The sequence below is a fragment of the Eptatretus burgeri genome, unplaced genomic scaffold, assembly GCF_056783735.1.
Source record: "Eptatretus burgeri isolate ZD-2024b unplaced genomic scaffold, Ebu_testis_v1 Ebu_testis_scaffold_787, whole genome shotgun sequence".
In the NCBI taxonomy this organism is placed as follows: Eukaryota; Metazoa; Chordata; class Myxini; order Myxiniformes; family Myxinidae; genus Eptatretus; species Eptatretus burgeri.
Genome location: NW_028222736.1, coordinates 16838 through 27708, shown reverse-complemented (window position 1 = coordinate 27708; position 10871 = coordinate 16838). Strand labels below are relative to the sequence as shown.

Here is a 10871-nt window from a genome sequence, read left to right as displayed (position 1 = left end):
AGAGACGGAGACATTGAATGAGCTCCGTCTGACCGACCGATCATCCGTCCATGTACTTTTGTGTTCGTGATGTTTCAAAATCCGTTGAACTTTTATCTTTCATGTTGCAATTTGAACAGCTTGGTATTAGTTCAACAGTTTGACCAGTTGAACATCTTGGTGCCATTGGACCCCTGATTAAGGAAAGAGAAGAAGAAGAATTGCAGATTTCTATTCCTCATGTCATGACCTCAACCTGATTAGATCACGGCTGTGATTGGCTGAATTATGTTGCCATGACAACCATCTCTGCAACTTGGTTTGTGCATATGATCTTTCAAAAACCGTTCAAGACCAATCTTTCATCATGTTACGTTTGTAGGGGGGTAGTTATATATTCAAAGGGAAGCAAGGCGTCGTTTGGATGTATTGTTTGTTCAAGCCGGTAGTTTATCAATATATTAAGTCGGGACGTAGTCGGGCAAATTTGTTCAGTAAATGTGATTTTCTGAAAGGGAGAAATGTACAATCGTCAAGTAAAACAGCGAGGAAAAGGGATTGGGTAAGTTTTCTTTCGTGTTTCCTTTTGATATAACAGTGACAAGCTCTGGGAGGGAGGTGTGCGGTGTCTGGAGAGGGAGGGGCAAGCCGCACAACTCCGTGAATAACAGGGAGAGAGAGAGAGAGAGAGAGAGAGAGAGAGAGAGAGAGAGAGAGAGAGAGAGAGAGAGAGATAGACAGAAAGAGAGAGAGAGAGAAGGATAGAGAGAGAGAGGGGGAGAGAGAGAGAGAGAGAGAGAGAGAGAGAGAGAGAGAGAGAGAGAGAGAGAGAGAGAGAGAGAGAGAGAGAGAGAGAGAGAGAGAGAGAGAGAGAGAGAGAGAGAGAGAGAGAGAGAGAGAGAGAGAGAGAGAGAGAGAGAGAGAGAGAGACAGAGAGAGAGAGAGAGAGAGAGAGAGAGAGAGAGAGAGAGAGAGAGAGAGAGAGAGAGAGAGAGAGAGAGAGAGAGAGAGAGAGAGAGAGAGACAGAGAGAGAGAGAGAGAGAGAGAGAGAGAGAGAGAGAGAGAGAGAGAGAGAGAGAGAGAGAGAGAGAGAGAGAGAGAGAGAGAGAGAGAGAGAGAGAGAGAGAGAGAGAGAGAGAGAGAGAGAGAGAGAGAGAGAGAGAGAGAGAGAGAGAGAGAGAGAGAGAGAGAGAGAGAGAGAGAGAGAGAGAGAGAGAGAGAGAGAGAGAGAGAGAGAGAGAGAGAGAGAGAGAGAGAGAGAGAGAGAGAGAGAGAGAGAGAGAGAGAGAGAGAGAGAGAGAGAGAGAGAGAGAGAGAGAGAGAGAGAGAGAGAGAGAGAGAGAGAGAGAGAGAGAGAGAGAGAGAGAGAGAGAGAGAGAGAGAGAGAGAGAGAGAGAGAGAGAGAGAGAGAGAGAGAGAGAGAGAGAGAGAGAGAGAGAGAGAGAGAGAGAGAGAGAGAGAGAGAGAGAGAGAGAGAGAGAGAGAGAGAGAGAGAGAGACAGAGAGAGAGAGAGAGAGAGAGAGAGAGAGAGAGAGAGAGAGAGAGAGAGAGAGAGAGAGAGAGAGAGAGAGAGAGAGAGAGAGAGAGAGAGAGAGAGAGAGAGAGAGAGAGAGAGAGAGAGAGAGAGAGAGAGAGAGAGAGAGAGAGAGAGAGAGAGAGAGAGAGAGAGAGAGAGAGAGAGAGAGAGAGAGAGAGAGAGAGAGAGAGAGAGAGAGAGAGAGAGAGAGAGAGAGAGAGAGAGAGAGAGAGAGAGAGAGAGAGAGAGAGAGAGAGAGAGAGAGAGAGAGAGAGAGAGAGAGAGAGAGAGAGAGAGAGAGAGAGAGAGAGAGAGAGAGAGAGAGAGAGAGAGAGAGAGAGAGAGAGAGAGAGAGAGAGAGAGAGAGAGAGAGAGAGAGAGAGAGAGAGAGAGAGAGAGAGAGAGAGAGAGAGAGAGAGAGAGAGAGAGAGAGAGAGAGAGAGAGAGAGAGAGAGAGAGAGAGAGAGAGAGAGAGAGAGAGAGAGAGAGAGAGAGAGAGAGAGAGAGAGAGAGAGAGAGAGAGAGAGAGAGAGAGAGAGAGAGAGAGAGAGAGAGAGAGAGAGAGAGAGAGAGAGAGAGAGAGAGAGAGAGAGAGAGAGAGAGAGAGAGAGAGAGAGAGAGAGAGAGAGAGAGAGAGAGAGAGAGAGAGAGAGAGAGAGAGAGAGAGAGAGAGAGAGAGAGAGAGAGAGAGAGAGAGAGAGAGAGAGAGAGAGAGAGAGAGAGAGAGAGAGACAGAGAGAGAGAGAGAGAGAGAGAGAGAGAGAGAGAGAGAGAGAGAGAGAGAGAGAGAGAGAGAGAGAGAGAGAGAGAGAGAGAGAGAGAGAGAGAGAGAGAGAGAGAGAGAGAGAGAGAGAGAGAGAGAGAGAGAGAGAGAGAGAGAGAGAGAGAGAGAGAGAGAGAGAGAGAGAGAGAGTGAGAGAGAGAGAGAGAGAGAGTGAGAGACAGAGAGAGAGACAGAGAGAGAGAGACAGAGAGAGAGAGAGAGAGAGAGAGAGAGAGAGAGAGAGAGAGAGAGAGAGAGAGAGCCAACAGTGGAGTCCACAGCTTCCGGCAGGAACTCTGCAAGTCCTTACAATACAACAGAAAGAATAACAATTAATCATCCCGCCGTAGTTAATTCGGCGACTTCGTCACCACAGTTGACCGTGCAGTTACCATGTTGAATATCGCGGTGAACTTTGGGGAATGGAAGGATCTGGAATTACAACCTTTGACAGGGGACCTGGAATAATCGATGACGTCATTTTTCAGGATTTTATGTTCCTCTTCCTGGGCCGTAATATGATGGAAAATGATCTGCTCCAAAGTTTACGGAAATTAATGGAAATGAGATCGGAGTCGTTCTGGGTTCTGTAATACACAAACGGGACCTCTTCACTTCAGGCCGATAAACTTGCTTCCAATTCGAGACAAGGTCATGGAATCTGTCACTGCAATTGACATCAAGTCCTTTCCTCCTACGACCTGATCTCAGATCATCAGTTGAGATTCAGACCCGGTCGTTGTCGCTTGGACTTGCTGTTTCTGCTGTTTCATCGATGGAAGGAGGCCTTCAATGCCAGGCATGAGATCAGGGCGGTCTCTCTGGAGGGATCTCGAGCATTTGACACAGTCTGATTCCCCTGGTGGTAAAATACAAACAGAGAATGAATTCCATCAAGAAATTCAACAAATGGGGACATTCGATATTCCTCCTGTGTGACGTCACCAATAAATATAAACATAGGCCCTTGTGAGATTCGAACTCACGACCAATGGTTTACGGAACCAGTGCTCTAACCACTGAGCGAAAGAGCCAGGTTGATGATGTTTGATTTTGATTTGTTTATAAGGAGGCGATTTCAGAACAAAACTCACTGCAACCCGAACCCTGACTTGCTGTGTGCTCGTCCACGGTCCACGACTCCACGTGCTGACGCGATGCTTCACCTGCGTGAAAACAATGCCACGTGAGGTGAACACGGAGAAGGTGATCATCTTTCCTGCAGACTGAGAAAAATGTTATAAAATTTAAACTGAAAACTGAACATCATTGCTTGGTTCCTCAGAAGAACACCAAGGGTAGTTTCAGCATGCACACGGGATGGTTTGAATGTCCCTTCTTTTCTATAGTTTGCCACATGACACACACCTTGTTAAGGGACCTTTTCTCTAGTTTGCCACATGACACACACCTTGTTAAGGGACCTTTTCTCTAGTTTGCCACATGACACACACCTTGTTAAGGGACCTTTTCTATAGTTTGCCACATGACACACACCTTGTTAAGGGACCTTTTCTATGCCCCTGACATTTTTAGATCCTCGTGGAGGATCTCTTCGTCTTACTCACGTTGTTGTTCTTGAGGACTTTTTTGTTTCACAGCCCACAGTTTTCATCGAAACTTCCTGAAACTTGGCATTTTTTGCAGAAAGCCCACGCGCAGGCAGTAACCATCTCCGATTTTGGAAATTCGTCCGAGAAAAAAAGTTGCCATCATCATATCGCCGCTCATGGAAATCGCCTATTCCATTATCTCCGAAACTCGGCAAGCTGTTTGAATTTTGTTTGCGGGAATCAAGCTGGGCATTAGCGCAGATGATTTATCGCAAACCTGATACATCAAAATGACGTCAGATTCGTTATGACGTCATCATGAAGAGGACGAGGATCTTAGCTCATTCGAGCTTGTTCGAAGAAACATGGCTTTTAAAAAATGTAGCTTCAAAAATGTTTTTTTTTTTTTTTGAAAAACCCAGTTTATCTTGGGGTTCTCAAAAGCCCAGGTTACCGATGAAGGGGTAAAATTTATTTATTTTGTTGAAAAAAATCCCAGCTTACCTTGGGGTCCTCAAAACTCCAGATTACCAACAAAGGGTTAAACATTTTTGAATATATTTTGAACAAAAAACCCAGTTTAGCTGAGGGTCCTCAAAACTCCAGGTGACCAATAAAGGGTGAAACATTTATTTATTCTGCAGATAAAATCCAGCTTAAGGCCCGGTCACACCTTGACGTTTTAGCCAACGTATGCCGATTTTTGAATTTTTTTTCTAAAACGCTGGCACACGTTGAATACGTTATGGGTAAGTTTTGATAACATTGAGAGCACGCTGGCATACGTCGTAGTACGTTGCCATACGTCGTTGTACGTTGGCTTTAAACGTTGTACTTTTAGGTTGTCCTCAAATTTTTTCATGCTTGAAATTTCACGACGTATGCCGGCGTATGACTCACACGTTCCGCTACGCTGGCCACAAGTTGTAGGCACGGTCTGCGATCGTTGACAGACGTCAACACATGCTACTTGTAAGTTAATCATAAGTTGAGACACGCCGAGGTAATGTTTAGCGTACCCGAAACTTATTTCTAACCTATGATTAACGTGTTGTTGGCACGTTACGCGATCGTTGGCACACATCGACAGACGTTACTTTTAAGTTACTCATAGGCTGAAAGACGTCGGTATAATGGATCGTCCTTGCGTCAGCATCCACGGCCACGGCCAGGACACTTATTTGCAGCATTCTTCAAACTTTTCTTCGGCATGACGAGGATGTTCACACTTCGATGTCTAGCTTGGCTAAGATTCCAATTGTCCATCGGCAGCGTCTATTTAAAATAGTCGAGTTTGAGCGTTTTAACACGTTCAGAAGAAACGTTTCAAATTTCCAAACCCCAGCGTCAAAAAAAACAAAAAAAAAAAAACAAAGGCCGACCAATGGCTGAACAGAGGGTGGCGTGGCCCCGCCTCCAATCGCGTTTTGATCCGCATATTTGCATATCAGCGCCTCGTGAGAGCTATAAAGGTACGAGCGCAAGGCGACTCGGGGCGGGAGTTGAGCGAGAAGTGTGGAGCGTTGGAGAGTTGGGTTTTGATGGAGCGTTGAGAGTTGAGCTGGAAGAGGTGGAGTGCGCGCGGTGGAGCTGCAGGCGGCGGGTTGGGGCAAGGGAGCTCGGGTCCGAGGCAAGGAGGACGGCGGTCGGCAACGAGGTTGCGGTGTGGGGGATCGCTCGTCTCGTCGCAGGACCCAAGCCAGCCAGCCACTCCCCTCCACCAGGGCATTAACAATTTCCGGGGGCCCTGAACATTGATAGTGCAAAGGGGGGCCCCGTTCCTCCCCCACCCCAAACGTGGTGCCAACGAGCACGCACAGAGTCGGGGCACAGCGGCGCGGATATTTTGCGGCTTGCCCGCCAACGCGTCACGAGGACGCGGGTAAGACCTCCCCAGTCTCGCGGACCTGGCCGCTCCTCCAGGTCACGCGTACATTTGGCCTACGGGCCTGTCTGCCTCCTTGTCTGTGAGGGTGGCTTCCTTCTTTTGCTTTTGTGTAAATGTGTGTTGCCGCCGTCTGTGAAGTAAAACTGTATAAGTGCTGCCGTGTGTACGTGTTAGGTCGGTGTCGACTGTTCTTCTTGCCTTTGCTTTTTGTGCATTCTGTATGGCTGTATATACGTACTTTCCGTGTGTCGCGTAATAAAATGCTTGCTTGTTGAACTGTGACCGTTTCGCTTCGTCTTTTCTCAATTTGAATCTCCATCTTGCATCACGTAAGGGTTTCGTAGTGGGTTCAACATCCCGGTAATTAATCTGAACCGTCCAGGTCGACGATAACACCGCTCGGTTCTCCCGATAGTACGGAACGGGCCGCCCAAGCGACTCGTGTCCGAAGTCGACCTGTGGCGAGGTACGATCGCCCGGTTAACCATCCGCGTGGGTACTGAGGTAGGTCGAGTTTGGCGAACAACCCTACCTTACGCGAGTGGCCGATTGGCACGATTGTGGTGAGGTCGAAAGGCCCACCCGGGGCGAGCTCCCGGCGTTGTTCCGAGAGGGTCACGACAGAATTGTCCGTCCGGTGGGCGACGTGCCGCGATTCGAGTTACGTGGCCGTTTGCAAGCCGGCGGGCGCGAATTCGCAACAATATTTAAATCAAAATTTGATTTTGGGTCATTCGTGGTGGAACTTTGCGAGATCTTTCTACTTTGCTTGAGGGGGGTGGGGTGGGGGGGGGTTGAGGTTGGCGAGCCATCGACCTCGCTCTAGTTTCCTTTCTTTTTGCAGCGATTAAGGTTCAAAAGGGATGTTTTTTACTGTGTGGATTGCAACCATGGATTCGATGCAGGGATGAGCAGCGCCTGGAGCTCATCGTCATGAATCACAACCACACATCGACCGTGTTTATGTTTATGTGACGAGGAAAGGAAGTATCAAACAAATCAGATGAACTCATTCCAAGCAGGAAGTGAATCAGTTTGTCTTCACAATCGTACAGGACAATCATTTGACTGTAAAACACCTCTGCGGTTGCACATAGAGGTGTACATTCCTGCGAACAGTCCCCGAGGTTGAGATGCCTCAACTCTGTGCACTTGGAAGTGATCCACAGGAGACTCTCCGTCTGAAACAAGATGGGAGTACAATGTCATCCTTTAACATTGATTAAAATAATCCCCTTCCCATCCACGGAGCACACACAACGAGAGAGGAAAATCAAGATTTACTTACAATGGTTTTATAAATGACACAATTGCGAGAGAGTAAACGAACATAGACTCGGTGAACAGCTCACATTGATCCGCGTTCGGTACAGGACGAGGCGTTGCAGCCTCCGCAAGGACGAGAGCTGCTTGAATTCCCCGGGTGGTATTTGGTCACACGACGACAGGTCCAGGTCAAGAAGATTTTGGCAGAGCATGGAAATAGAGTCCAAGCATTCGTATGTCATCCAATGGCAATTTGCCAGCTCCAGGTGCAGTAGGTGCTCAGCAAACCCACCCAGGAAACTGAAAAGGTACCGTAGGAAGACATTGGGACGGTGTTTCAAAACAAAGCAGTGAGAGACAAGACGAACTTCAAAACCAACTTCCATCAACCCACGTTTGCTGTGGTGGAGACAGAGAAGTGGAGAGGGTTCACCGAAACCCGGGCCGTGGATTATTAACTTTGCATTGAATTACTCACTTTGTGAGGAGTGTAGGACTGAAGCCACCATTGTTTCCGGTACACGAGAGACTGAGCGAGCGTGTGTTAGTGAGACGAGACTTCAAGGATAGAAGGTCCTCCAAGGATGTCCATCAAATGAAACACCAGTAACCCTTAAAACAACCCAGGTAACCACTAGTGAATCATCAAGGACTTCCAAACACAAACAGACTTGGACAGCCATTTCATTGTTGACGCCATCGTCTGAAACCATTCTGAAGACAAACAATGAGATGATGTGATCTGGAAAAGCAAGTTAGAAAAGAAGAAGAAAAGATTCACGTAACACGTATCCACGTAAAACAGCAAGCTACAGGTGTAAATCCACGTAAAACAGTAAGCTACAGTTGTAAATCCACGTAAAACAGCAAGCTACAGTTGTAAATCCACGTGAAACAGCAAGCTACAGGTGTAAATCCATGTAAAACAGCAAGCTACAGGTGTAAATCCATGTAAAACAGCAAGCTACAGTTGTAAATCCACGTAAAACAGCAAGCTACAGGTGTAAATCCATGTAAAACAGCAAGCTACAGGTGTAAATCCATGTAAAACAGCAAGCTACAGTTGTAAATCCATGTAAAACAGCAAGCTACAGTTGTAAATCCATGTAAAACAGCAAGCTACAGGTGTAAATCCACGTAAAACAGCAAGCTACAGTTGTAAATCCATGTAAAACAGCAAGCTACAGTTGTAAATCCATGTAAAACAGCAAGCTACAGTTGTAAATCCACGTAAAACAGCAAGCTACAGGTGTAAATCCACGTAAAACAGCAAGCTTCAGGTGTAAATCCATGTAAAACAGCAAGCTTCAGGTGTAAATCCATGTAAAACAGCAAGCTTCAGGTGTAAATCCACGTAAAACAGCAAGCTACAGTTGTAAATCCATGTAAAACAGCAAGCTACAGTTGTAAATCCATGTAAAACAGCAAGCTACAGTTGTAAATCCATGTAAAACAGCAAGCTACAGGTGTAAATCCACGTAAAACAGCAAGCTACAGATGTAAATCCATGTAAAACAGCAAGCTTCAGGTGTAAATCCATGTAAAACAGCAAGCTTCAGGTGTAAATCCATGTAAAACAGCAAGCTTCAGGTGTAAATCCACGTAAAACAGCAAGCTACAGTTGTAAATCCACGTAAAACAGCAAGCTACAGTTGTAAATCCACGTAAAACAGCAAGCTTCCGTTGTAAATCCACGTAAAACAGCAAGCTTCCGTTGTAAATCCACGTAAAACAGCAAGCTGCAGGTGTAAATCCACGTAAAACAGCAAGCTGCAGGTGTAAATCAATGTAAAACAGCAAGCTACAGTTGTAAATCCACATAAAACAGCAAGCTGCAGGTGTAAATCCACGTAAAACAGCAAGCTACAGTTGTAAATCCACATAAAACAGCAAGCTACAGTTGTAAATCAATGTAAAACAGCAAGCTACAGTTGTAAATCCACGTAAAACAGCAAGCTACAGTTGTAAATCCACGTAAAACAGCAAGCTACAGTTGTAAATCCACGTAAAACAGCAAGCTTCCGTTGTAAATCCACGTAAAACAGCAAGCTTCCGTTGTAAATCCACGTAAAACAGCAAGCTACAGGTGTAAATCAATGTAAAACAGCAAGCTACAGTTGTAAATCCACGTAAAACAGCAAGCTTCAGGTGTAAATCCACGTAAAACAGCAAGCTACAGTTGTAAATCCACGTAAAACAGCAAGCTACAGTTGTAAATCCATGTAAAACAGCAAGCTACAGGTGTAAATCCACGTAAAACAGCAAGCTGCAGTTGTAAATCCATGTAAAACAGCAAGCTACAGGTGTAAATCCATGTAAAACAGCAAGCTGCAGGTGTAAATCCATGTAAAACAGCAAGCTACAGTTGTAAATCCATGTAAAACAGCAAGCTACAGTTGTAAATCCATGTAAAACAGCAAGCTACAGGTGTAAATCCACGTAAAACAGCAAGCTGCAGTTGTAAATCCACGTAAAACAGCAAGCTTCAGGTGTAAATCCATGTAAAACAGCAAGCTTCAGGTGTAAATCCACGTAAAACAGCAAGCTTCAGGTGTAAATCCACGTAAAACAGCAAGCTTCAGGTGTAAATCCACATAAAACAGCAAGCTACAGTTGTAAATCCATGTAAAACAGCAAGCTACAGTTGTAAATCCACGTAAAACAGCAAGCTACAGTTGTAAATCCATGTAAAACAGCAAGCTACAGTTGTAAATCCACGTAAAACAGCAAGCTACAGTTGTAAATCCACGTAAAACAGCAAGCTACAGTTGTAAATCCACGTAAAACAGCAAGCTTCAGGTGTAAATCCACGTAAAACAGCAAGCTACAGGTGTAAATCCATGTAAAACAGCAAGCTACAGGTGTAAATCCACGTAAAACAGCAAGCTTCAGGTGTAAATCCACGTAAAACAGCAAGCTACAGTTGTAAATCCATGTAAAACAGCAAGCTACAGGTGTAAATCCACGTAAAACAGCAAGCTACAGGTGTAAATCCATGTAAAACAGCAAGCTTCAGGTGTAAATCCACGTAAAACAGCAAGCTACAGTTGTAAATCCACGTAAAACAGCAAGCTACAGTTGTAAATCCACGTAAAACAGCAAGCTTCCGTTGTAAATCCACGTAAAACAGCAAGCTGCAGGTGTAAATCAATGTAAAACAGCAAGCTACAGTTGTAAATCCACGTAAAACAGCAAGCTTCCGTTGTAAATCCACGTAAAACAGCAAGCTGCAGGTGTAAATCAATGTAAAACAGCAAGCTACAGTTGTAAATCCACATAAAACAGCAAGCTGCAGGTGTAAATCCACGTAAAACAGCAAGCTACAGTTGTAAATCCACATAAAACAGCAAGCTACAGTTGTAAATCCATGTAAAACAGCAAGCTACAGTTGTAAATCCATGTAAAACAGCAAGCTACAGGTGTAAATCCACATAAAACAGCAAGCTACAGGTGTAAATCCATGTAAAACAGCAAGCTACAGGTGTAAATCCACGTAAAACAGCAAGCTGCAGTTGTAAATCCACGTAAAACAGCAAGCTTCAGGTGTAAATCCAGGTAAAACAGCAAGCTTCAGGTGTAAATCCACGTAAAACAGCAAGCTTCAGGTGTATATCCACGTAAAACAGCAAGCTGCAGGTGTAAATCCACATAAAACAGCAAGCTACAGTTGTAAATCCATGTAAAACAGCAAGCTACAGTTGTAAATCCACATAAAACAGCAAGCTTCAGGTGTAAATCCACATAAAACAGCAAGCTACAGTTGTAAATCCACATAAAACAGCAAGCTACAGTTGTAAATCCACATAAAACAGCAAGCTACAGTTGTAAATCAATGTAAAACAGCAAGCTACAGTTGTAAATCCACATAAAACAGCAAGCTACAGTTGTAAATCCACGTAAAACA

General features: G+C 45.1%; 1 long non-coding RNA gene and 1 other non-coding gene across 2 annotated transcripts; both read right to left on the bottom strand.

The window, feature by feature from the left end:
* Positions 1-3221: 3221 nt before the first annotated feature.
* TRNAT-CGU (transfer RNA threonine (anticodon CGU)) lies at positions 3222-3294 on the bottom strand. Its single transcript has one exon. It is a non-coding gene; the product is annotated as a tRNA-Thr (tRNA).
* A 3360-nt stretch (positions 3295-6654) lies between these two features.
* LOC147007073 (uncharacterized) lies at positions 6655-7898 on the bottom strand. Its single transcript, XR_015054414.1, has 3 exons — positions 7446-7898; positions 7054-7267; positions 6655-6882 (listed from the first exon to the last, which is right to left on the bottom strand). It is a non-coding gene; the product is annotated as an uncharacterized LOC147007073 (long non-coding RNA).
* Between the last annotated feature and the right edge of the window lie 2973 nt (positions 7899-10871).